The sequence below is a fragment of the Bos javanicus genome, chromosome 19, assembly GCF_032452875.1.
Source record: "Bos javanicus breed banteng chromosome 19, ARS-OSU_banteng_1.0, whole genome shotgun sequence".
NCBI classification, from domain to species: Eukaryota; Metazoa; Chordata; class Mammalia; order Artiodactyla; family Bovidae; genus Bos; species Bos javanicus.
Window position 1 is genome coordinate 18,298,714 of NC_083886.1, and position 26,768 is coordinate 18,325,481.

Below are 26,768 nucleotides of genomic sequence, written 5' to 3' on the forward strand. Positions count from 1 at the left end.
GCCTGGGCTCTGAGCAGATGCTGAGAGAGACAGCAGTGGGTGGACGCACCTGCCTCCAGGGGCTCACAGCCAGGGTAGGGGGAGACAAAGGCGTGAAAGGCACTGACCGCCTGGTGTAGAATCTCCCGGGGTAGAGATGAGCCCAGGACTCTGAGAACCAGAGTCAAGACACCTAATCCAGGAAGACTTTCTGGAAGAGGTGGCCCCACACCGAATCCTTGGGGATGAGGGATTGGCCAGGCAGACACAGGCAGTTGGAAGAGAACATTCCAGGCAATGAAAAGAGCCTGGAGCCTGAAAGCAAGGAGCCCCCAGTGAGAAAGGCACCTCTGCAGAGTAACAGGGCCTGTGGGCTGGATCCTGTGACCCAGTGAGGGTCCCCAGGGTACAGTTCTGCCCGCCTCTGACTCCTCCCCCAGTGAAGGTGATCAAGCCAGGTGTTCAGAGCACTGGAGGAGTCAGGACATCCCAGAACCATTCTTGTGGGGGCCGGTGCCAGGACCTGGCAGAGCTGACCTCCAGCCAGCCTGGGGATGTTTTTCCCTCCTCCAGGTGATTCTGGCCGGGTTCTCACTTTTCCCAACTGTTGCTCTTCCCAGCAACCGTTCAGATTCTAGGCTCAACCCCTAACACCAGCGTGGTCCCGATCCCGTGTTACCCATACCCTCACCCCGCCGATAACATCACGTTGCGGGGAATGAAGTGGCAGAAGGGGAGCTGAGTTAACCCAATCCGAGCTTTCAGGTAGAAACACTGAAACCTAAACACCGATCTCTTGGCCTCCGATCTGATGATATTCTGGAAAACAGCTGAATGATCAGAGTGGGGTAAGATGGGAGGAATACCTCTTCCCTCACAGTTTCCTCTACTAAACGTTGTGAGAGGTCTGAGTGGTTCAGAAGGGGAAGGCACAGCCTGTAAAGTGGTACCCAGCTTGGGGTCAGAGTCAGGTAGCTTGTGTTTAATTCCTACGTCCCCTCATTACTAGCTGTGTGACGCAGGGCAGGTTGCTTCACCTCTCTGTGCCTCGGTTTCCTCGTCTGTTACACGAGGAGAATAATCACATCTGCTTCATGGGGTTACTGTGAGTGTTGCATGAGGTGATGCCTGCAAAGCACTTCGAACCCAGCCATGCACTTAGTGCCATCTGTGGCAGCCTGGCATTGGTCTTGGGCCTCAGTAAGAGCCATTATCAATGTGCCCACAGTGTGCCAGGCACCATTCTGGGTGCTTTTCTCTTCTCTTCGCAGTGGTGACATGATAGCTCATGAAGTGTGTTACAGATGCTGGATTAGTCCTCATTCTGTTATTGATTTTTTTTTCCACTCATATTATCTCATTCAATCATTGCAGGAACACTGTGGCTTTTGCAGATGTGGAAAGAAAGGCTCAGAGTGATTGAGTCACTTGCCCAAGGGCACACAGTGGCCTGGAAGCAGAGCAGAGCAGGATGCTAGCCCAGAGCACTGGCCCTTCCCCTACTCACCACCTCTCCTTTCCCCTTGCAACTCCAGGGCCTGCGGCTACTTAGCTGGCGTCACTTGAGGCTCACCAGCCCTCACCCTCTGTCCGCAGTGGCCCCTTCCTTTTCCACGAAGAGGATGAGCACGAGGAGGAACCCTGCCGTGCTCCCCAAGCTCCAGGCGGTGGACCAGGACCTCCTGTCCAATCGGCAGCAGCATTCGATTAGAAATAAAATGCACAGTAACCATAATGTGCTCGAATCATCCTGAAACCATCCCTCCCACCCCTGGTCCATGGAAAAATTGTCTTCCACGAAATTGGTTTCTGGTGGCAAAAAGATGGCTTCCCAGGTGGCTAAGTGTTGAAGAATCTACCTGCCAAGCAGGAGACATGGGTTGATCCCTGGGTCAGGAATTGGCAACCCACTCCAGTATTCTTGCCTGGGAAATCCCCTGGACAGAGGAGCCTGGAAGGCTACAGTCCATGGGGTCGCATAAGAGTCAGATACGACTTAGCGACTAAACACACACGGATGCCAAAAAGGTTCTAGAAATTCCTCCTGGAACAAGATGGGAAGAGACGAAGTTCTCTGGCAGGCAGCCCCGACTTGCATACAGTCAGCTCTGAACAGCCCACAGTGTTCAGGCTGGGGGGTCGGCGTGTTCACTCCTGAGCCTGGAATTCATGGGGCCAGAGAGAGCACCTAGGCCAGCGGGTATCAAACCGGGTGCCTCAGAAGCGCCTGCTGGGAGACTGGCTGGGCTCCAGCCTGTGTGTGGTCAGTGATTCCGCCAGGGCTTCTCTGCTTCTGTCCATCTCCTATGATGGATTTACAACCAAGATCTTCTCTGGAGAAAAGGCTTTCTAACCAAAACACAAAAAGCTGACAACTGCAGCTTACAGATTGGCCTCTGGACTCATCGCCCAGACCCACAGCACGTGGCGTGCGAGTGGGACAGTGGTCCTTCCAGATGTACATTATCTTCGGGGCTCAGAGGGGCAGCAAGTGGGGTGTGCAGGATAAACACCTTCCTGGATGCCTGCCCCTGAAGAGACCGCAGCTCACCCTCTGCAGAGCCAGGCGGTGTCTGTATCCATATGTAAATACCGAGCACTCAGCCAGGGCCGGGAAACACCCAGAAGAATAACAAACAGATGCCCTTCTCTCTGGGAGCCCACAGTCCAGTTAATGAACTAAGCGGCATCCATAACATTCCTCTTAATAGCTCTTTTACAGAGCAAACAGCCATGCATTTTTTCGAAATCCTCTCGAGTCTTTTTGCCTTAAGCTGAAGCTTTAGTACTCTGGCCACCTGATGCAAAGAGCTGACTCTGAAAAAGACCCTGATGCAGGAAAAGATTGAAGGTAGGAAGGGAAGGGGATGACAGAGGATTTGATGGTCAGATGGCATCACCGACTCAATGGACATGAGTTTGAGTAAACTCTGGGAGATAGTGAAGGACAGGGAAGCCTGGTGTGCTGCAGTCCATGGGGTCACAAAGAGTCTAACAGGACTGGGTGACTGAACAAGAATCGGCACGACCCGCCTGGCTGAGACCTGAGTGCCCATCCCTCATCCCGAGGCAGCCTTAAACTCTATCCAGACTCTTCTTCCCTGCACACCCGAAAGGCTTTCTCCCCCCATTCTGACCCTGCTTTGCCGGCTCATGCCTTGTCCACTTGTTTTCTTTTCCCTACAGCACTCAGCGCGCATCATCACATATTTATTTGTGTATGTATTTGTGTATGTCTATCAGCAGGCAGGGACCGCCTGTTGTATTCACATTGTTTAACCAGAGTCTAGCAGAGTACCTGTCCCTTTCTTGGACACATAAATTAACTGTCGAGAAATGAATGATCCTTGGGGAGATTGTGATGGGTAAGTTTGGCAAGTGGTTGAGGCCATAATACAAGGGTGGGGTCGAATGACAGGCTGAGAAATTCCCCCTATAAGGCTTGAGCAACCTGAGTAGCTATGGACTTTTTCTCCATCCCTTCCTCATCACTCCCTCCCTTCCTTCCCTCCTTTCTTTCCTCCCCACCTCCCTTCCTTGCTCCTTTGTTTTCTCCCTTCTTCTAGTCCTAGAGAGATAAGAGAGAGGAAAAGACTATAGGGCATAGAGAGGGATCAGTGAATTCTGAAGTAGGCAGAAGGGTTTGGACCATCCTGTTCGGGGGCTGGGCACTCAGTCCCAGAGGCCTTTCTCAACCGGCGTTGGGAGGGCTAGATGCTTCCACGGCTCAGCAGAGCCCACATGGACTCACGGGCCAGTTCCCAGCACAGACCGTTCAGTCCCCAGCCTGACAACTTGGTTACACACCAGCTCCCCTTCATTAAGCCTGTATCCAGACATTGCCTCCGAAGGGCCCCAGAGAGTCACACTTCAGTGGCACGGAGAGGCCATTAGCACCCTACACGTATGCAGAGAGGGACCGGGCTTCCTCTGGAATGGGAGACACTTCCAGAGTGAAGACAGCCGCCAGCCTCACTTGCCCCACCAGCCCACTCAGGACCGTGATTCCCAGGTCGAAAGCATGAACCCTGGAGCCCAACTTCCTGAGTTCAAATCCTGACTCTGCTGCTTATCAGTCACTTCTCTGGGTAAAATGTGGATAATGCAACAATAGTGTTTACGTGAGTATGAAATTAACTGACATACATTAAATTGCTTGGGGCTTCCCAGGTGGCGCTAGTGGTAAAGAACCCGCCTGCCAATGCAGGGAATGCAGGAGATGTGGGTTCAAGCCCTGGATCAGGAAGATCCCCTGGAGGAGGGCATGGCAACCCACTCTAGTATTCTTGTCTGGAGGATCCTGTGGACAGAGGAACCTGGTGGGCTACAATGCATGGGGTCATAAAGAGTTAGACACAACTGAAGTGACTTAGCGTACACACACATAAAGTACTTGGACCCGGTCAGTGCTGCAAACATCTGGACTGCTACTATTATTGTGACAATCTGGATGCCTGTCTTCCCAATTCATGTGTGAGCTCCCCAGGGGCAGGGACCAGACCTTGCTCACTCAGCACAAGTTAACTGACTTTTTTCCCAGGCCACTAGCAAATCCATGACGAAGCTTAGTTCCCCATTTCCTGGCTGTTTCCCCCATTTTCCTGGAAGCCGCATGAGGATAAGAACCCAGCAGCAGGCATATAGTAGCAGGTCAGAGAACAGTAGTTGGATAATTGAATGGCAGGAAGATGAGATCAGATGATGCTGTGATTCAGGGGGGGAAGGGAGGGTGGGAGACAGCACTCACCCTTAAAGGTCCCATCTTGCTTAAGAGAGTATGTGGTACTTCTGATAACCACAAAAGGGAATGATGGGGGATGCGCTAGCAAGCTGGAAACAACCAAGTTTCTGAAATTAATGATGGAGAATCAGGATGCTATTTGATTCACAGATTTGTTTTTCTGGATAAAAGTGGCCCTTTGACTAGGGAACACTTGGATGCTTATTTCTAAGTCTGCAGTCAAATCAGGAGTGTGAGGGTCTGCAGTCAGATGAGGGCAATAAGGAATGAAATCAACATGTTTGCTGGAGAGGCTTTAAAAGGGTTCTGAATAGGTGGTTCCTAGGGAAGAGCAATATCGTGGCAACAAAGCATCTTTGCAATCATGCTTAGAGGCAGTGGGAGGCCTGTACTTGGTCGGCCCAAGCCCATTTATGTGCAGAAGCCCAGGATCTGCACTGTGCATGGCTCCAGCAAGGGGTGGTGGTGAGAAGTCACCCCTGGGGAGAGACAAGAGCTCTCCATGAGGAAGCAGGCAGGGGCCCGGCTCTGGGATTGGGGGGAGGTGAGTATTAGGCATCTCTGCCTGTGGGGCTCAGGATGGCATCCCCACTTGCTACCTTGATCCCATAAGCCATTTACCACCTCTCCTGAAAGAGCACTCTGCCTTGCAGGGCAGCCCAGCCCAGTATTCCCCGGCCCCCCGGAGGCAGGGATCTATCGTTTGGCTGTTGGAGGTGATGAAGTTCAGCAGGAAAAAAATCATCAGACCGTCATTTTCCCTTCAAGAAGCCATTAGATGATTTTGCCTGACCTTCGGAGGAGACCTGGGGAGATCAGAGTGGCCCCTGCTGGTGGCTCTGACCTGCCCCTGCAGAGTTAATGTGCCTGGCAGGTTCTGTTTCGAGTTGCATGGTCTGGTTGCCTTCTTTGGGGCCTCCCCTGACTGCTGTTGCTCCCTTGGTTGGAGTATGCTTGGGGCGGAGCTGGGAGACAGGCTTGCAGCCCAGTGGAAGAGCACTGGCTCGGGGTCAAGAAGACCAGATTTCATCTGCGCGTCTGCCCTGCCCTGTGCTGCACAGTAAATTGGGCAGATCATCTCTTCCTTTGCAGGTTTCATATGGAGGTCCCTAAAGTCATCTGGAACAGACGAAATAGAGTGACTCAAGGTAGAGTCCCAGACTTCCCTGGCGGTCCAGTGGTTAAGACTTCACCTTCCAATGAAGGGGGTGTGGGGTCGATCCCTAGTCGGAAAGCTAAGATCCCACATGCCTCAGTGGCCAAAAATCAAAACATTAAAACAGAAGCAACATTTTTGTTTTTTTGAAGATAGCACAGAGAATGACCTTAAAAAAAATCGAAAACCCACCAAACCACAGCTTCAATGTTTTGACCCTGTCACCAATACTGTCAGAAAAACAAAAAGAGCCTTTAAAACAGAATGCTGCCTCTCAAAATGTAAGTGGTCTGCATTGAAAATGCATTTGAAATGCATTTGAAAGTGGTCTGCATTATACATTGTAAGTGTATACATTCAATGCATTATACATTGAAACATGTATAATATCATATGTGAAATGAATTGCCAGTCCAGGTTCGATGCAGGATACAGGATGCTCGGGGCTGGTGCACTGGGATGACCCAGAGGGATGGTTTGGGGTGGGTGGTGGGAGGGGGGTTCAGGATGGGGAACACGTGTATACCTGTGGCGGATTCCTGTTGATGTATGGCAAAACCAATACAATATCGTAAAGTAATTAGCCTCCAATTAAAATAAATAAATTTAATTGTTTTTAAAAAATGCAGATTATCAGGCATTAGACCTAAATCAGGGGCCCCTGGGCTGCAGCCCAACAGGTGTGGTCCAACAGGATCCAGGTGATTCGTAAGCCCTGAAAGGAGGATGGTGTTTTCTGTCCATCCTTATCTCCATCTCAGTTCATGACATCGAGGACAGGCCGTGTGATCAGATGGCTCCGTGAGACCCAAAATAAGTAAGGAAGCCCAGACTCGACTTCGGGTCTCCAGACTGTCATTCCTTGTTCTTTCCATCCAAATCTCACGGTTTCAGTATCTTGGCTTTCCTCTACCACCAACACACAGCCCATCACTTAATTTCTGCTCAGTCTGGGGGCTTGGCAGTGAGGCACACCCTTCCTCTTATCTGCTGAGCTTGGCATTTATAGAATGGCTTGGGGGAGAGAGTTTCTCAGGGCCCAACTTCTGAACCAAGTGGTTACTGCATATGGATTACCAGGTAGTGATAGTCACACATATATAATACATAGGTTTGCAAGATTCTGTTATAAATTACAGGGTTTTACATCCCTGGTTTTGCAGGCGGATGGCATGAATTGTAACAATGCAATATATCGCCATAGAAGATAATGCCACCAGCCATGGAGGCCTCATATATCATTACCAAGGAGGATATTGCATTTAGAATGTGCTATTTTTATTTAAGTGCCTTTGGTGTTTTAAAACTGTCAGTTCTGAGATGCCCCAAGATCTGACAGGTTTGGGGACTATTCCAGATTTCCTGTAGAATCCTGAGCCCTCACCATTATCCCCGAGTGGCCTGCTGGAGCTGCCAAGGTGAATATGGGTGTGTGCGCCAGGAGAGAAAGAGAGGCCCTTCCCTTCTGCCTTAGACCCCCTCCTTATGCACACACACACACACACACACACACGCACGCACGCACTCCTCATCCCTCCAGCAGTTCATACTCTGTTCCTGTTCTCCCAGAAGTCTGTTTGGAGCACAAATAGGTGGGTCCGGATTTCCACTGTATTGCTGGTTGTTCATGCCTGAGTCCATATATACCGATGGTTAAGAACATATGCCTTGAAGCCAGACTGTCTTGGGTTCAAATCCCCAGTTCCCCTCCTTACCAGCTTGGGAAAGTTATTTAACTTCTCTGAGCTTTAGTTTCCTCTGCAAATCAGAGATCAGAGTATAAGGCTCACTCTTTCTCTCCCTCCCTGCTCTACGTGTGTCTCTACCCCACTCCCCTGCCATCAGCTCTCTGGCTTCAACCACCAAGGCCTCCGTTTGTCTTCTGGAACACTCCAGGAATGCCATCTTTCATTCCTGCTTTGGGGCCGTGGCACACTTGCCCTCTCTTCTTCCAGGAAGGCTCTTCCTGTATTCATCTGCTGGCCCCTCACACTTCACTCAGGTCTCTGTACAGATGAACTCATGGGAGCATCCTTCCGTCACTCCCCTTCCTCAGACTTCTCACCCAGCCTCCCACCCAGCCTTATTCTCCATCTCTCGCTCTTATTTCCTTCATAGCTTGGATCACTCCTGACCATTAACTAATTGATGCTTTGGGGATCTGTGCCCTCCTACCCCTCCCTAGATTGCAAGCACAGAAGGCAGAGAGAATGTCAACATTGTGTATTTAATGCTGTTTTCCCAGCACCAAGGATCCAGCATAACTAGAAATTTAATAAATAACTGGTGAGTGAATGAATGCCATGAATGAATGGCACTTACCCGATGCCAGCTGAGAGGACTAACCGACATAAAGCAGACAAAACACTTAGCCCAGTTCCTACCTTACAGTCATCATACCCACTTACGTTTATTGAGCGCTTACTATGTGGCAGGCATGGTTTCAGGTGGTGCTGGTGGTAAAGATTCTGCTTGCCAAAACAGGAGACTCGGGTTCCATCCCTGGATCAGGAAGATCCCCTGGAGGAGGGTACAGCAACCCACTCCAGTATTCTTGCCTGGAGATCCCATGGACAGAGGAGCCTGGTGGGCTATGGCCCATAGTGTCGCAAAGAGTCGGACACGACCGAAGTGACTTCATATGCATGCGCCTATTAGTTTACTTAACCTTCAAACAAATCCTATGAGATAGATGCTATTATTATCATTTCCATTTAGCAAGTGAGGAAACGAGCGATAGAGGGACAAATAACTTACCCACGGTCACCCAGTTACCAAGTACTCAGCCATGGGTCAAAGCTGGGCTCTTATTCTCTGCCCTGAACACCTCTCTAAATGAGCGAGCTATGAACAAAGCTGTGGCTGTCATTGTTACTATACCTGGTTCCACTGGAGGATAAGCACCTTGGTACCATCCACACACATGCCAGCCTCTTGCCTCACCCAGGAGATGGTGCCAACGAGGACCCAGCCCCTTGATTTTCAACCATCATCCAGTCTGGGGACCACCCTTGGGAGGCAGTGTAACACACACTAGGGTGGGAGTTTGGTGCTCGGGGTTCTTGTCCTATCCCTGAGAATAGCTTGCTGTGTGATCTTGGAAGAAGTCACCTCACCTCTCTGGGCCACAGCCTCCTTATGTTTATGATGGAAGTGTGAGATAATGACCCTCCTCCCTCTATGGAGCTTCTCAGGATATGCGTGAAGAGACCCTGCTGGAAACTACTGTTGGACTGAGATGCTGAAAGGCAGATCCCACTGGGAAGACCCCACCCGTGAGACATCAGAGTGGAGGCTGCAAATCCCAACCCTGGCGTCAGGACCCAGATGGGCTGTGCGAACGAGGGGGTCCAGCCAACAGAGCCTGCTCGTCTGCTCAAGGCAACCCCGCCTGGCTGCCGCCCAGCATTGAGCTCACAAATACAGCCCTGGTTTTGCCAAATGTTTCCAGATAGACCAGGAATCTGACTTTTCTTGTGGGCAATCTTTTTCAACATTGACACTATTTTTTACTGCAGTCTGTGATGATAACAGACATATCTGTGACCAGGGCCTGACAGACAGGCCTCCTGCCCATCTCTGCATCTGTCTGTGGGGGGAAGACCTGCTGGTAGGGGAATCACACAGGAGGTCAAGGCTGCCCACCTGGCAAACCCCTGGGAGACCGGGAATGACTTCCTTCCATATTCTAAAACCACAGGGATGCCCAGGAGTGGGATTGCTAGATCATATGGTAGTTCTATTTTTAGTTTTTTTTTAGGAACTCCCATACCATTCTCCATAGTGGTTGTATCAATTTACATTCCCACCAACAATGCAAGAGGGTTCCCTTCTCTCCAAACCCTCTCCAACATTTCTTGCTTGTAGATTTTTTTGATGATGACCATTCTGACTTGAGTAAGGTGATACTTCATTGTAGTTTTCAGGGCAGGAATAGAGACCCAGACGTGTGAACACTGAGTGGGAAGGGGGCAGGGTGGGATGAACTGGGAGATTCCGTTTGACGCTGATACACTGCCGTGAGCTTCCTTTGGCTCAGATGCTCAAGACTCAGACTGCAATTCGGGAGACCTGAATAAGATCCCTGGGTCGGGAAGATCCCCTGGAGAAGGAAATGGCAGCCCACTCCAGTACGCTTGCCTGGAACATCCCATGGATGGAGGAGCCTGGCGAGCTACAGTCCATGGGGTCGCGAAGAGTCGGACACGACTGAGCAGTTTCACTGTCGCACCACCATGGGTAAGATAGCTCGTGGGAAGCTGCAGTGTAGCACAGGGAGCTCAGCTCAGTGCTCTGGGATGACCCAGAGGGGTAGGATGACGAGGAGTGGGGGAGAGAGGTGTAAGAGAGAGGGGACATATGTATGCATAGAGCTGACTCACTGCGTGGTACAGCAGAAAGCAACAACGTTGTAAAGCGATTATACTCCAATAAAAAAATAATAAAATTGAAATAGAACCAAAAAACCCAAAGAGATGTTCTAAGAGGGCGGGCAGACAGTTTTTTTCTTACAGTAAAAGTCTTTTGCCGACAGTTTATGTTTTTATTATCATGATCGTGGAACATTCACATGGCTAAAAGATGCAAATGGTGTAAAAGAGTATAGAATAGTATAAAAGACTCCAACCTTCTTCCTAGAAATAGTTTCCTATGTCTCTTTCCAGCATGCATCCCTTTTTTTTATACCCTGGGTTCATATTCTACACACGTTGTTTTGCACTTATTACCTAGTGTACCTTAGACGTATTTTCAAAACATCTCACAAATTCATCTTCTGTTTCTGATTGTTCCGCACGAGGCATTGCATGGATTTGCCATCATTTATTTTATATTTTATGGGCTTCCCTCATAGCTCAGTTGGTAAAGAATCTGCCTGCAATGCAGGTTTGCCAGTTCCAGTGGTCAGATCCTTTAATGGGATCCAGTTTTCCTCTGAGACGGGCAATGCTGCAAAGAACAACCTTATCTATATATATTTTGGGGGTACATACAGCATGTCTGTAGCCTAAGATATAATACGTCTTTTTCTAAGGTGACCACTCAGACCCATGGCAATTCATCTGACCTCAAATAGTGATTTATCAACCTGGGATACTTCCTTTCCTAGGATGAATAAACAGGACTCTGAGAACAAATCATGAAGCAAATGGGACACACTGGTGATGTTAGGGGACTGTGGGTAAAGATGATGTGGGTGTTCTTTGTCGTATTTCTGATGCTTTTCTCTAAATTAAAAATAATTTCCGAACTGAAACTGTTAACAAGTTCCTATTATGAAGCCACTTTGTGACTTGCCTGAAATATTCTATTGTTAATTAGAAGCCCCTTAATTCATCCTGGTATTTAGAGTCTTTTATTCTCTATTTTGTTTTTACTGTTTGATGTTTGAAAATATTCACAATAGCAAGCCATGCTGACATTAGCGAGTGAAGTAGTACAAAGATGGACACAGGCAAAGTGAGTCTCCTGCCTGGTCCACCCCCTCCTGCCCCTCCCGTCCCCCTGAGACAGCCAGCGTTATCAGACTGCTATAGATGTCATCAGCTTACTCCTTGTTGACACATGGATATATTAGTGTATATTGACCTCTTTTTGTATGTTTAATGAGAAACTATGCACAGCAGTCTAAAATTTGCTGTTTATGCAGATGTAGAAAACGGATATGTGGATGTGGTGGGAGGGGAGAGTGAGTCAGATTAGAACTGACGTATATATACTACTGAGAGAGTAAAACTGAGATATATACACCACCCTCCTAAAAGGACACCCAGCAGAAAGCTGCACAGCACAGGGAGCTCAGCCGCGTGCTCCGTCCTCCAGGGGTGGGATGGGAGAGTAGTGGGGCAGGGAGATTCAAAAGGGAGGGGACATTTGTATACATATAGTTGATTCATTTTGTTGTACAGCAGAAACTCACATAACACTGTAAGGCAATTATACTCCAATAAAAAAATTTTAATTTAAAATAAAATCGGTTCTTTGAGCCTCATCACTTATCACAGGCATCCCTCAGTAGATTTAAATCTTACACTCTCTTTTTTAAAAATTATTTCTTTACATTCAAACCCAACATTCAGTGCAACTATTTTTTCTTGAACATTTTATCTAATTATAAAAGTAATCCAGTAGTTAAATAAAATACAGATAATTTGTAAACATCAAAGCAGGAAATAAAACTCACCCCTAACCCCTCCACCAGTGGTAACCCCTGTTAGCGCTCCTGTATGTTCCATTTGGGTGTCTTGGTTGAGAACCTGCTCACATGTCTGCATGTCTGTCTGTGTGGGGAGTGATTAACAGAATGGTGCCATTTGGTGTGCTTTCTTAACATCCTGCTCTTCTGACTTAACGTCGTAATGTGAGCATCATTCCCATGAATTAAGTTTTCTTTTAAAATAGGAAGTTTGAAAGGAATTGAAACTAATTTTGTGAGGTTAGGTTTGTCATGGCTGTGAAGTGGGACAAGCAGTCAGGGAAGGCTTCCTGAAGGAGGTGGTACCTCAGCAGAGTGCTGAAGGATGAACGGAAGTCAGCCAGATGGAGAAGAAAGGGGAATAAGGAGTCTTGCCTGGTGGTCCAGTGTCGAAGACGCTATGCTCCCAATGCAGGGGACCTGGGTTTGATCCCTCATCAGGGAACCAGATCCCACAAACTGCAACTAAAATAGAATGCCATGAGCTGTAACTAAGGCCAAGTGCAGCCAAATAAATATAAATAGAATATTTAAAAAAAGAAAGGACATTAGGTGTGCCAGGCAGAGGGAACAGCGTGGGCCAAGAGGTAAAAGAAAGTTTAGTGCATTTAAAGCCTGAATGAGATTTGATGGGTTGGGGTGAGGAAGGGAGACAGGGCCAGCTCCTGGAAGGCTGGAGCTGGATTAAGGGACTTGAATTTTGTCCTAAAAGCAAAGGGGACCTATTGAAAGAGGAAGGGGAGAGGAGATGGTATAATCATGCCTGAGATTTGCATTTGAGAATGATCACTCTGGTGACCGTGTGGGAACAGGACTGGAGAAGGTGCGACAGGAGGTGGGGAGAGGGGCACAGACATGCCTGGACCTTTTCACTATGATGACCTAAAAACTCACCTGGCCCTCCTTCTGCCCCCACAAGCCAGTGGCACTTCTGGAAGATTTGCCTGAGTCTTTTTGGTGGTTGTGATGTTCTCAGCGGGTGCACATTGCCTCCAAGCCCCAGAGCGCCCCTTAACAGAACCACTGACAATTTGATGGAAATGCTTTTGCAAAACCTGCACCAAGAAATCTGCTCCTGTCTTGTACAGCTGCCCCTCCCTGCCCTGTATTTCGGAAAACAGAAGTTCAGGGGAAACAAGAACCTGGGAACCCAGGTAATGATAGAACCTGACAGGTAGTCTCATTGTCCAAACCACAGCCGAGTCTGAGGATGCTTGCTCCTCTGATGTTCCCCAGGGCAATGGTCTCAGCTTCCCGGAGCTGGAACATCTCCAGAGATCAGACCACCTCCCACAGGCTACAGTTGGGAGACCCAGGTTTCTTAGAAGAAGAGACTAGACGTCTCACTTATTTTAAAATATCCTCTTTTTATTTTTATTTTTTTCAGAAAAGGCTTTATTGGGGCCCCTGCTTTAAAAAAAATTTATTGAGGTACAATTATGATGTTGTGTTAGTTTCTGTTGTACAGCAAAGTGAATCAGCCATTCATGCACATAGATCCTCTCTTTTTTGGATTCCCTTCCCATTTAGGTCACCACAAGCATGATATAGAGTTTCCTGTGCTATATAGAAGGTTCTCATTGGTTATCCATTCATACATAGTAATGCATATATGTCAGTCCCAATCTCTTAATTCATCCCACCTAAAATCCTCTTTTTAATCAGATCCTCACTTTCTTTTTTTTTTTTTCCTTTCATGAAAACCAGAGTCTCAGGTACCAGATGATCACATCTGTTCCGCCCAAATCCTCCCCAGCCTCATCCTCAAGGCCCCTGGCTGGCTCATCGAAAGGCTCTTCCTCCAGCAAATGTCAATCAATGCTGCCTAGGCAGAAACGGTGGTTTCTTCTTGTAAACATCTGTAACATTAAGTGGGAAAAAGAAAAAGACAAAGAAGTTCAGGAAAAATCCATCAACCCAATTGTTTGGAAGTGGAATGTTTTCCATGAGGCATGAATAATGCCGACCCACTAGTGATTTTTCATTTTCAACTCTGGTCTGGTTCAGATAACTCCCAATGACAGGAATGAGGGCTGGAGTGTGTGTGGGCACACACACACGCACGTGCTTGTGTCTGAGTACACTCAGGACTTAAATGAAGCTAGAAACCAGTCAGTAAGGCACCCGTTTGGTCCTGAGTTCCTGAAGCAAGGCTTAACTAAACGCAGGGCTGTGTTGCATGTAACTAAGCACCTGTGAACCTTGAACCCCAGCTCTGTCCCCTGTGAGCTGTGTGACCTTGGGGAGGTATATATCCTTTCTGGGGCTTCCCTGGTGGCTCAGCAGTAAAGAATCTGCCTGCCAATGCAAGAGAGGCAAGTTTGATCCCTGGGTCAGGAAGATCCCCTGGAGAAGGAAATGGCAACCCACTCCAGTACTCTTGCTGGGAAATCTCACAGACAGAGGAGCCTGGTGGGCTACTGCGTTCATGTGATCTCAAAAAAGTCAAGACACAACTTAGCGACTAAACAATACCTTCTCTGAGGCTCAGTTTCTTCTACTACAAAGTGGGACTATTGTAATCACTGTCTCACGGGGGTGTAAAGCGCTGTCTGAGATAGAAAGTAGCAAGCAAAGGCACATACCATAGATTCCAGCCCTCAGTCAATGGTAACTCTTATTTCTTTTGGAGCATAACATGTGAATTTTGAGGAATCTGAGTGCATCTGCGTTCCACCCACAAGAACAAGTCAGACCTAGTAGAGACAAAGAGTAGAGGACCGGAGGGTCCTCAGTAAATCTAAGAGGCCAGGGGACCCTCTGTGTGTCTTGCTAAAATAGAGAGATACAGCCATTGCCCAGTGAAAACCAAGTTCTTAGAAGAACACATAACAAGCCCAAGATCTAGACAAAGACATTCTAGGAGGAAGAGCCACAAAACTCCAGCCACGAGAGCCGGGAAACAGAGCAAGGTGCAAGGGACACACCTTCGGGGTAGTTCAGGAAGTAAGGCCAAGAGTGAGAGGGTTGCTGGGACTTCCCTGATAGTTCAGTAGCTAAGACACTGCTCTCTCAATGCAGGGGGCCTGGGTTCGATCCCTGGCCAGGGAACTAGATCCCACAAGCTGCAGCTAAAGATTCCACAACTGAAGATGCCACCTCCCACAGTGAAAATCGAAGATTCCACCTGCTGCACCTAAGAGCCGGTGCAGCCACATAAATTTAATTAAGAAAATGAATAAGGGGGTTGCCCCAGGCAATGCTATATGAGCAACACTGGACTGCTGCTCTATCACTGTGATCATATATGACCATATATGACTGGTCGCCGCAAACACATTTCCCCGGCACTCGGGGAAGCTGTGCGCTGGACTTTAACCAAGGCGTCAACCTCGGGAACGGTTGACCAAACCAAAACGCGCTCTTACCATTGTTCTCTTGAGGCAGGCCGTCAGCAGGAAATCGGGTCTCCAGGCTGGGTCTGTGTGAACACACCCCGAGAGGTGTGTCGGGTCCTTGTAGACCAATTTGTCCTAGAACTGAGCAGACTGTTTATAGCAGAGTCTGGCTGTATTATGCATGCCATTCACTTGCTAATTTGCATTTCCTTTACCTCTTAAAAAATGAAAAGCAAAAGCAAATAAATGATGAACGGGAGGGAAATTGAATGCCTAATAAATGAAAAGCCTGCCGCGATGAAAAGATTGGGAGCAATTTGAAAACAAAATGAAGTTCTGCTAAAGAAGGGGACATGAATTCCCTGAGCAAGGGAGCCCTGGGGTTTCTGGCTCTCCCTCTGGTTGGAGAGAGGATTCAGAAGGGAATAGCAAAACCCCCATTCTTCCCACACTCTGTATAACCCTAGGCAAGTCCCTCCAGCTCTCCCAGCCTCAGTTTTCCACTCTGAAAAATGGGTACGATAGTACCTGCTGCTGACCTCCCAGGATTCTTAGAAGATCAGCGTTAGTAATGTAGATGGGAGAGCTGGTGCTGAACCAAGAACTTGGAGGTCAGTAAAAAGGATTGCTTTTTATACAACTCAATGGCTGTACTGAAATCAGAGGGACTTTTTGCCCTCAGAAACCATGTGAGGTGGGAAGAGCACAGCCTTTGCATACAGATCCCAGTTTGGGTCCTAACCCTACTAGCCATTATGACCTTGGGTAAGTCACCTTTCCTCTCTGAGAGTCAGTTTCCCCATAAGTGGAATAGAAATAAAGATGCTTGCACCCTTGTACCATTGCCTCAAAGAATTAACCAGCTTAAGGTATAAGATGGTACCTGTCACACTGTAGGTGCTCAGCTAAAACCAGTTTTACTCTCCTTCCTGCCATGATTGTTGAACAGCAGCGTTTGCCCTATTTTCATTATGAACCCAGAACCTGCTTCATGAAATGGGAAAGATTGACCACAAGGAAAAGTTAGGATTTTTGAGATTTTTTTTTTTTTTTTTTTTAGCTATGAGAGACCTTAGAAATATTTAGCTCAGGATCTGTTTATTTCTATCTCAGAGTCAAAGCATTTTTAACTGGCTACCAATACTAAGTCAACCCCTTCAATATATAAGAGTGCAGCAGATCTGACATCAAGAAATTAACAAGCGGGCATAAGATACCAAGAATCTGGCTGGCGAGCTGCAGGTTAAAAATGGAAATAAAGCATACACACAAATACATTTTTACACTTAACCACTTGAAATACATATTCATCAGCACCAATTCATCTAACTCCAATCACACATAGCTTTAAACTCAGAGTCGCTAGCAAATTTTGCCTTTAGTCAGAATCTTTCAAAGTCTGTCCCCTGGGAAACATAGGGTTTCCTGGAAATGCCTTGGGCTGATAAAGAGGAGTCCCCTCCCCACTTTAACAAGAGCATCTTTAATCTATTTTAAACAGCAGGATACCATGTAGGCTTTATAAAAAATAAAAGCTTTCTGCTATAAAACAAAACTGTGAAAATGACTAATGGAGCTCGAACCTCTCACCACCCAAGTTGGAACAATGAAGCTTCCAGGGAAGTGGTGACTTACTGAGGTCACAGGGAATGAGTAAAAAGCAGCAGGATTGAAGGCCAGACCGGTGCCCCAGGCCTCTCCCTGTTCTGATCACAGAGCGTTCTTTGAGTCTAGAGGCAATGATTGCAGTGAATCAGCAGCTTGCTCTCCCACTGGACGTGTGTTTGTGACATGGCCATGTGGTGCTGGGCTGGCCTTGAGAGCGGAAGCAGGAGGCCAGCAGCCCACACGAGCAGCAGGCTCCTGGCTCTGGTTTCCAGGTTCATGGACTGGACACCCACCCCATCCTGGCGCCTCTAAAAAGAGACCTGTCCCTTTGGGTGGGGGCTATGGCAAGATTGACTCACATCATTTGAAATCAAGGCATTGGGTGAGAAAACAGACTCTCTGAGCACCTTCGATGTCCTTGGCAGTCTCTAATTAATTCCCTGGGAAATAGATTCTTCAAATGTTTAAAAAATTTTTTATTGAAGTGTAGTTAATTGACGTGCTGTGTTAGTTTCAAGAGTACTGCAAAGTGATTCAGTTATACTGTGAAAGTCTCTCAGCCGTGTCCGACTCTTTGAGACCCTGTGAACTGTAGCCTGCCAGGTTCCTCTGTCCATGGAATTCTCCAGACAAGAATACTGGAGTGGGTAGCCATTCCCTTCTCCAGGGGATCTTCCTGACCCAGGGATCAAACCCGGGTCTCCCGCATTATGGGCAGATTCTTTCCCATCTGAGCCACCAGGGAAGCCCCAATTCAGTTATATTAAATATATATATGTGTGTGTATTTATATATATAATATCAATACATATATTTTTTCAGATTCTTTTCCATTATAGGTTATTACAAGATGTTGAGTCTAGTTCCCTGTGCTATACAGTAAGTCCTTGGGAAAGTAGATTTTTGCCATCCCATTTTACGAATAGGGAAACTGAGGCTTAGAGAAGATAGGTGACGAGTCTGAACCAACACAGCCAGCACGCAGTCAGAGGCAGGATTACTTCTGGTCAGGGTGAGGGGTGGTGAGCAGAATCTCTGTTTCAAACTCAACACATGACTTCTGGCTTGACCACACCCACTGTGTTCTGGGTCCTCTTTCTCGTCTCCCAGTCATCACACCTCCCCAGCTACAGCCTAACAGCCCAGGGTCCCAAGCTGAAGGCTCATTAACTACATTCTGAGAGGCTGGAGGGTTTAGACTAACACCTCCTGTTGGATGCAAGCCCACCGCGCCTGTGGCAGAACTAAGTTTCCATGACCAGTGTTTTGCATGGGGGCCTGTAAGCGGCGCTCCAGTACTCTTGGCTGGAAAATCCCATGGATGGAGGGGCCTGGTAGGCTACAGTCCATGGGGTCATGTAGAGTCGGACAAAACTGAGCGACTTCACTTTCAGTTTTCACTTTCGTGCTTTGAAGACGGAAATGGCAACCCACTCCAGGCTCTTGCCTGGAGAGTCCCAGGGACAAAGGAGCCTGGTGGACTGCTGTCTGTGGGGTCACACAGAGTCGGACATGGCTGAAGCGACTTAGCTGCTGCTGCTATGAGCGGCAAAGGCCTCCTCTCTAGAGTGAGTGGCCCACTGCCAGATGTTCCTGCTGGAGCAAAACTGGACAGAGTTGAGGGCAGGGAGGCAAGCAAGTAGGCGAAGCCATGGCTCTTTGTCTTGGTTGAGAGATTGTGTTATTCCCCAGCCTCTTTGATATACTTCTTCCACTGGATTCTTGGATGGGACCCTGTCTCTCTCCTTCTCAGCCTCCTCTACTGGGACATCTCTGCTGCTCTTCTCCCTGACCTCCTGGTGTTGGGGACGTCGGGGCTCAGTCCATAATCCCCCATCTCTGCACTCGCTCCCAAGCTAAGCCACTCTAAGTCCTACAGTTCTGAATACCCTCTGTGCCAATGCTCCCAGCCCAGACCTGTCTCCAAAACCCCAGACCCTCCTGCCCAGCCACCTGCTTCATTTCTGGGACAGCATCTGACACCCCACATTTCTGAAACTGAATTTCTGTTCCCCTCCCCCAGAAACTACTCCACTCCCAGCTTTCTGTATCCCAGTGAGGACACCTGCACCCTTCCCCTTGTTCAGGGGGAAAGTCTGTCTGGAGCCCTTTCTTTCTCTCTCGCCCCACCTCCGGTGGGTCTGAAAATCCTGTTGGGTCTACCTTCAAAATATGCCAAGAATCCAAGGATTTCACACTACTTGCACTGCACCCATCTGGTCTAGACCATCGTGATGCCTTGCTTGGATGACTTCAAAAACCTTTTAACACTCTCCTTACACCCACACCCACAGAGGAAGATGAATTAATGCACACACACACACCCTGCCCCCGCCGGAAGATAGCAGGTTCCAATCCCTGGAATATATATTAATAAATGTTGCCTCCTTTGGGAAAAGAGTCTTTGCAGGTGTGGTTAAAGACCTTGAGATGGAAAGGTTATCCTGGATTACTTAGGTAACCCTAAATGCTCCCACAAGTGTCCTTATAAGAGACAGAGGGCGATTTGATATTCATACACAGAGGAGATGCTGTAAGCATGCAGACAGAGGTTGAGTGATGTGACTACAAGCTAAGGAACGCTATAGACTACAGAAGCCAGAAGAGGCGAGCAATGGACTCGCCTCAAGAGACCCCAGGGCCTTCCCTGGTGGTCCAGTGGTTAAGACATTGCCTTCCAATACAAAGGGTGTGGGTTCAATCCCTGTTTGGGATCTAAGAACCCACATCCCTCACAGTCAAAAAGCCAAAACATAAAAGAGAAATAATATTGTCACAAATGCACTAAGACTTTTAAAATGGTCCACATCAAAAAACCTTAAAAAAAAAGAGAGAGAGAGAGAGAGAGCCTCCAGACAGAATACGGCCCTAACATACCAATCCCAGCCCAGTGACACTGATTCTGGGCTTGTGGCCTGCGCAACTGTGAGGAAAGAAGTTTCTGTCATTTTAAGCCACCCAGTTCATGGTAATTATTTACAGCAGCCACAGAAAAGTGATACATTCCTCTACAGTCTTTCCTTATCACATTCTTTTAAACAGAAGTGCCATGCCAAGTTGCTTCAGTCATGTCTGACTCTGAGACCCCATGGACTGTAGCTCACCAGGCTCCTCTGTCCATGGGATTCTCCAGGCAAGAATACTGGAGTGGGTAGTCATTCCCTTCTCCAGAAGGTCTTCCTGACCCAGGGGTTGAACCCAGGTCTCTGGCATTGCAGTCGGATTCTTTACCATCTGAGCCACCAGGGAAGCTCCTTAAATAGTAATAAGATCACATTAATCATTTGCTCAAAACCCTTCAGAATCTCCCCTCTTTTATTCAGAAAAGAATGGTCATCACAGTGGCTAGATGTTCTTGTCTGCATTACTGTCCTGACCTGTTTTACCAGCATATGCTCAGCCATTCCAGCTACACTGTGTGTGTATTAATCTCTCAGTCATGTCTGACTCTTTACGATTCCATGAACTGTAGCCTGCCAGGCTCCCCTGTTCATGGGATTCTCCAGGCAAGAATACTGGAGTGGGTAACCATTCCTGTCTCCAGGGGATCTTCCCAACCCAGGGGATTGAACCCAGGTCTCCCACATTACAGGCAGATTCTTTATCACCTGAGCCGCTAGGGAAGCCCTCAGCTGCGCTGAACTCCCTGCTGTTTCATGAACAGGCCAGCCATGCACCCACCCCAGGGCCTTTGCACTTGCAATTCCCTCTTCCTGGAATACTCTTCCAGAAGATATCTACATGACTCACTCCCTTATCACTCTGCAGTCCTGAAAGCTGAGACTGGGACTTCCCTGGTGGTCCAGTGGTTAAGCATCTGCCTTCCAATGCAAGGGATCCCTGGTCCAGAACTAAGGTCCCACATGGCAGGGCAACTAAGCCCGAGAGCCGCAATGAAAGATGCCTCAATGAAGATCTAGCACGCCGCAACTAAGACTCAATGTAGCCAAATAAATAAACATTGTAAAATAAAATAAACATCACTGAATTGTGCACTTTAAAAAAAGAAGCAGCTGAGAATTAAATCAGATCTCACTTTCTCAGTGAGCTCAACCATAATCACCCTATTTAAGCCACAGTCTGTACCCCTTCTTTCCGTGGCATGCCCAGTTCTCCTCACCTGTCTCTGATTTTCATTTTATCCATAGTTTTCTACAACCTTCTAATATCATTTTCTCATTTATTATGTTTATTGTTTCCTGCCTGTCTCCCCAACACCATGTGACTGTACCTAGAATACAAGTTCCCTGGGGCACAGGGACGTTTGTCGCTTTGGCACACTGATATATTCCAAGCGCCTAAAGCAGAGGCTGGCACGGAAGAGATGCTCAGAAAATATTTGCTGAATGAACAGGTGCATGTGTGATCTATGAAATGTATCTGCCTTTGTTCTTAGGTAAGACTCACCCCTCCTTTCCTTAAACCTTCCCGTGGGAACCTACTCTTGGCTTATAGTAGACTCACTCCTTCTGCCCCAGGGGGCTCCAACAAAGCTCCTCCTGTTGAGTCACCCCCCTACTGATCTCCTGATTCCTAGGGGACACAAGTGGCCCCTCCCACCTTGGTCTTTTGGAAGCCACTCTGTTCTCGCTTATCTCTGCTTCCTAGAAACACTCCCTCCAAAATGTTCTGGTGGGTTCAAAACCTGAGGGACCATTTCAGGTGTATTTCTGGGTTCGCAGAAACTAAATACACTTAGAGATCCAAGGAGGCTTGACAGCTGGATACCTACGGTCTCATAGACTCTGGGTCTGTCTTTTTTTTATTAATCGAAGTATAGTTGATTTACCATGTTGTGCCAATCTCCGCTGTATAGCAAAGTGACTCAGTTTTACACATATATGTGTTCTTTTTAAATATTCTGTTCCATTACAGTTTATCCTGGGAGATTAGATAGTGTTCCCCGTACGACCTTGTTTATTCATTCTAAATGTAATAGCTTTCACCTGCTAATCCCAAACTCCCACTCCACCCCTCTCATGACAACCACAAGTCTGATCTCTACATCTGGGAGCCTGTTTCTGTTTCATAAGTAGATTCCTTGGTGCCGTGTTTTAGATTCCATATGTAAGTGATGTCAGATGGTATTGGTTTTATTCTGACTTGCTTCACTTAGTGTTCATCTCTTGGCTCATCCCTGCTGCTGCAAAAGGCATTATTTTGTCCTGCTCTAGACCTTTCTGTTTGGCACCTCACCCCATGTTTCATCAAACACACTAACACAAACCCCTTATCCCACAGGAAACATAATCTTTTGCAGTAATAGAGTTTGGAAGGATTATTGAAGTTCTGCCTTTGTGGTTATTTGACTACAAGTTGTTCATCTCACTCACTACTGGCTATGATTACTTAACAACCATCTTGTGTACTTTGGAGTTCTTTTTTTATTGAAATACAGTTGATAGACAATATTATATTAGTTTCAGGTGTGCAACGTAGTGATCTGGTATTTTTATAGGTTATATTCCATTTAAAGTTATTACAAAATAATGACTCTATTTCCCTGTGCTGTACAATATATTCTTGTTGCTTATTTGTTTTATACACACATTTATTTTATACACAGTCCTTGGTATCTCTTAATCTACTATCTCTATCTTGCCGCTCCCCCTTCTTTTTCCCTACAGGCAACCACCAGCTTGTTCTCTATATCTGCACGGAATTCTTGCAGAATGAGGAGAATCTAGCCTACACCTTATTTCCCAACATAATGAAATTTTAATACACGCTCTATGGAACAGTTAATGAAGTTGACTTGACATTGCATTTTGTAGACACTTAAATAAACATTCATTCGTTTCATTTCTACCCTGTTTGTATTTTGGAGCCCATCCATTTTTCCAGGCCCCAGTATTATTTTTTGTAGGCTCTTGCAAACCTCTAAGGTCCCTGGGACTGCATCGGTGGTGACTGGTGTATAAACTGGCTGTGCTGGGGAGCCCACAATGGGAACCAGAATAGTTGGGTGCTACCCAATATGGACCATGTCAGCTTGAACAAGTCCCTCAAGCTCTAAGCCTAAGCTTCCCTGATTCTAGAATTGGGGTTTGGGCTCTGCTTCCATGTTGTTGCAGGAATCAAATGGGATAGTGTCTGGCACAGGTGCTTTGTAAACAGGAAAGCAATATACACATGCTCTTTATGGCCATCGTTTTTACCAATCTCTCGGCTGACTTCACCTGAGCCCAGGTGTGGAGGGCTGCAGGTGTGAGCCTGCCGCTGCCTTGCAAGGCTCCCTGGCCCAGCTCCTGCTGTTTGCCCAGCTGTTCTTCGCTCTAAATCTGCCTGTCAATCTGGCTGCCAGACCTGCCTGGATTTTAGTAAACTTGCCCCTCTGCCTTGAAAGGACCAGCACTTACTGAGTGACTACTCTATGGGAGGTATTCTTTATACATCAGCTGGTGAGCTCAGAAGTGTTCTGTTTCCTCTCCCTGTCTGTACTCTCTGGGTACCCAGTACCTGCCTTCACCCCATGCGTTAAGCCAGGACCTGGGAGCTGTTCTTTATCCCTTCGCCCGCATCTTTTATTCATCAGCTAAGTTGGCCAAGTCCACGTTCAACTCATTTCCAGAGTCCACTTCCTTCTCTCCATCTTGACTGCCACTATCATTTCTCCCCAGGATGGAAAGAGTCTCTAAACCAGCCTTCCCCCATTCACAGGATCCTCCTCCATCCCATTCTCTACTGGGATCTAGAGTGCTTCTTAAAAAAGGTGAATCGGATCGGTGCCTTCTCCTGGACTCATTATGGGATACCAGTCTTACCTTTTGACCTCATTCTCATCACAAGCCCTCTCCCTCTGAACACTGGGCCTCCTGGATTCTGGAGCTCACCGGGCTCTTTGCATCTTTACCCTAATTGCATCTAATGCTTTTCCCCTTCTCACTCTTTGGCTCCCAGCTCAATAGCCATCTCCTCCAGGAAGCCTCCCCAGATCTCTAAGTCTTTGTGTTCTCCTGTATCATTTCTGAGCTTCCTTCATAGATCTGCACACAATTCATAACCCACAGTCTTTTTATTTCTTTCTTTCTTTTTTATTGTTTTGGCTGCCCTAGGTTTTTGTTGTGGCATACAGGCTTTCTCTACTTGGGGTGCAAGGGCTTCTCTTATTGCAGCACACAGGCTCAGTAGTTGAGACGCATGGGCTTAGTTGCCCCACAGCTTGTGGATCCTAGTTCCTCACCCAGGGACTGAACCTGCGTCCCACGCATTGGAAGGCGGATTCTTAACCACTGGACCACCAGGGGAGTCCCCATAAACCACATTCTTGTGCCTTTAGTTGCATGATGCCTGCTTCCCCATAGTCAGTAACTCCAAGAGGGCTTGCAGGGAGGCCGGCACAGTGCCTGGGACTTCATGGACGTTTCACAAACAGCTGTTGAATGAATGAAGATTTCCATATTGACTCCGTGTGGGAGAACAGATGTTTAACCCAGAGATGAGCCAGAATCCCAGCCCCTCTAGGATCATTGCAGACGCCTCTGGACTCCCCAAGCACCTGTTCTTATCTCCGTAATAGCTCTTGCTGCACTTTAATTGATCTTTTTTATGTCTCTTCCTGTAGCCGATGAGCTTCTCAAAGCCAGGAACCACGTGCCCCAGCATCTAACCCTGTGAAAATGCATTTAAGGAGTGTGTGTGTTAGTCGCTCAGTCGTGTCTGACTCTTTGCGACCCCATGAACTGTAGCTTGCCAGGCTCCTCTGTCCATGGGATTTCTTAGGCAAGATCCTGAGTGGGTTGCCATTTCCTTCTCCAGGGGATCTTCCTGACCCAGGGATCGAACCCACATCTCCTGCATTGCAGGCAGATTCTTTACCGCCTGAGCCACCAGGGAAGCCCCTATTTAAGGGGTAAATAGCAGTCTCAGAAATCGGGGTCTGACTCAGATTCTATGCATTGCATGTGATTATTATTATACATTGTCATCATTATTATCTGTATTCATATAATTATTATTATTATAATCATCATAGAATAGACTATGTTCCTGCTAAAAACACCCTAAGACACAGTTTAACTGTTTGTTATACACGTGAAGCCAAGAGCGCCATGAAGAAGGTCTTGTCCCTAATTACACGATAATAGAACCAAGACTGAAATTCGGAGCTTCCAACCCTGTCTTGTTCTCTTCGGCTCCCTCTGGCTAGCAGCCTGTACCACCTCATTTTCTCTGCAGAATTCTCACCTGAGCAGAGATGCCGAACCAGTGAGAAGGCAGAGCCAGTGCTAGGGCCCTCGTTGTCATCAATGCTGAAGGCTGTGTGTGGCGAGGATAGCAGCCGGTGTTCAAGGCCATTCTGAGAGCTCACGGGGTGGGGAGGTGTGGTCAGGACCACAAGCACTCTTTGGGATAAAAAGCCGCTGATTTCCTCCCTGGGTGCTGTTCAGATACATAAGATTATCCCTGCAAAGTAGGTTATTAGGCCTTTGTTTGCTCTTTTGTTACCAAAGCTGAGTGTGTGTGAGCTTTATATGTGTCTGCTTAAACCCTTTAGTTCAGTATCTGCATGGAAAATAGAAATCATAAAATTGATGTTTAATACCTATTATGTCAGGCACTGTGCTCAACGTCAGATACGTGTTTGCTCATGTCAACACTGATCTGATTCATTGGACCAACAAAGGCCAACCATTTGTGTTAATCAGGATTTCACAGGCTTCCTGGGGACCTCATTTTCCAGTCTGGTGGTCCACATGGTTTTCCCAGATCCAAGGATAGTCACCTACCTTACTTTCCAGTGTGGATTAGAGATAAACACAGACGTGTCCCCAAATACGGCCAATACAAAACTCTATTATTCCATAACACTTCATAAAATGATTTTTTCCCCTGCTAATTCCTTCATTTCAGATGAGAATATACATATTTTAGCATATTTGACGTGCTGAGTGTCTGTCCTAACAGGGTCACTTAGCATGTCCCCACATTTTAAACTTTTCCCATGGGAAAGGTTATACAAAGAGCGCAAGGATAGGAGAGGATCCTCAGTGATGGCTTGGTGATAAAGAATCTGCCTGCCAGTGCAGGAGACTTGGGTTCCACCCCTGGGTCAGGAAGATCCCCTGGAGAAGGAAATGGCAACCCCACTCCAGTATTCTTGCCTGGGAAATCCCACGGACAGAGGAGCCTGGTGGGCTACAGTCCATGGGGTTCCACAAGATCCCAACATGACTTAGCAACTGACCACACGTGCCAGAGGACGGAAAGATCTGGCCAGTTTAATTGGCTCAGCACCACAGTTAGCCTAGCACTCTGCATTTTTATTGCTATTTTATGATGTTATAGAAGTGGGTTGGGGTGATAGGAAGCTCCGGGGAGATCTAGCTCATCTCCCTCGTGTTCTAGAAGAGAAAACAGAGCCTCAGAGAGGTTAAATGTCTTGTCCAAGGTCACACAGCTAATTTGTGGCAGAGCCATGACTAGAACGCAATTCTCCCAACTCTCAGTTAGTTGGGCCTTCCTTTAGCTGGTTAAAAATGATCAGGAAGGGGCTTCGCTGGTCGTTCGGTGGTAAAGAATCCACCTGCCAATGCAGGAGACATGGATTCGATCCCTGATCCAGCAAGATCCCACATGCTGCGGAGCAACTAAGCCTGTGCTCCACAGCTACTGAGCCTGAGCTCCAGAGCCCGAGAGCCGCCACTACTGAAGCCCACTCTCCCTAGAGGCCATGCTCCACAAGGTAAGTCACCACAGTGAGAAGCCCACGCGCCCCAGCTAGAGAGTAGAGCCCACTCACCGCAACTTGAG

At 47.5% G+C, this 26,768-nt stretch overlaps 1 protein-coding gene and 1 long non-coding RNA gene across 3 annotated transcripts in view; one reads left to right on the forward strand and one right to left on the reverse strand.

Annotated features, from left to right (window-relative positions):
- The window catches only part of ASIC2 (acid sensing ion channel subunit 2), a 1,207,137-nt gene that overhangs the window by 939,473 nt on the left and 240,896 nt on the right, over positions 1-26,768 (forward strand). The gene's annotated exons all lie outside the window — the stretch shown is intronic.
- On the reverse strand, positions 13,417-17,348 carry LOC133231571 (uncharacterized). Its single transcript, XR_009731164.1, has 2 exons — positions 17,043-17,348; positions 13,417-13,928 (listed from the first exon to the last, which is right to left on the reverse strand). It is a non-coding gene; the product is annotated as an uncharacterized LOC133231571 (long non-coding RNA).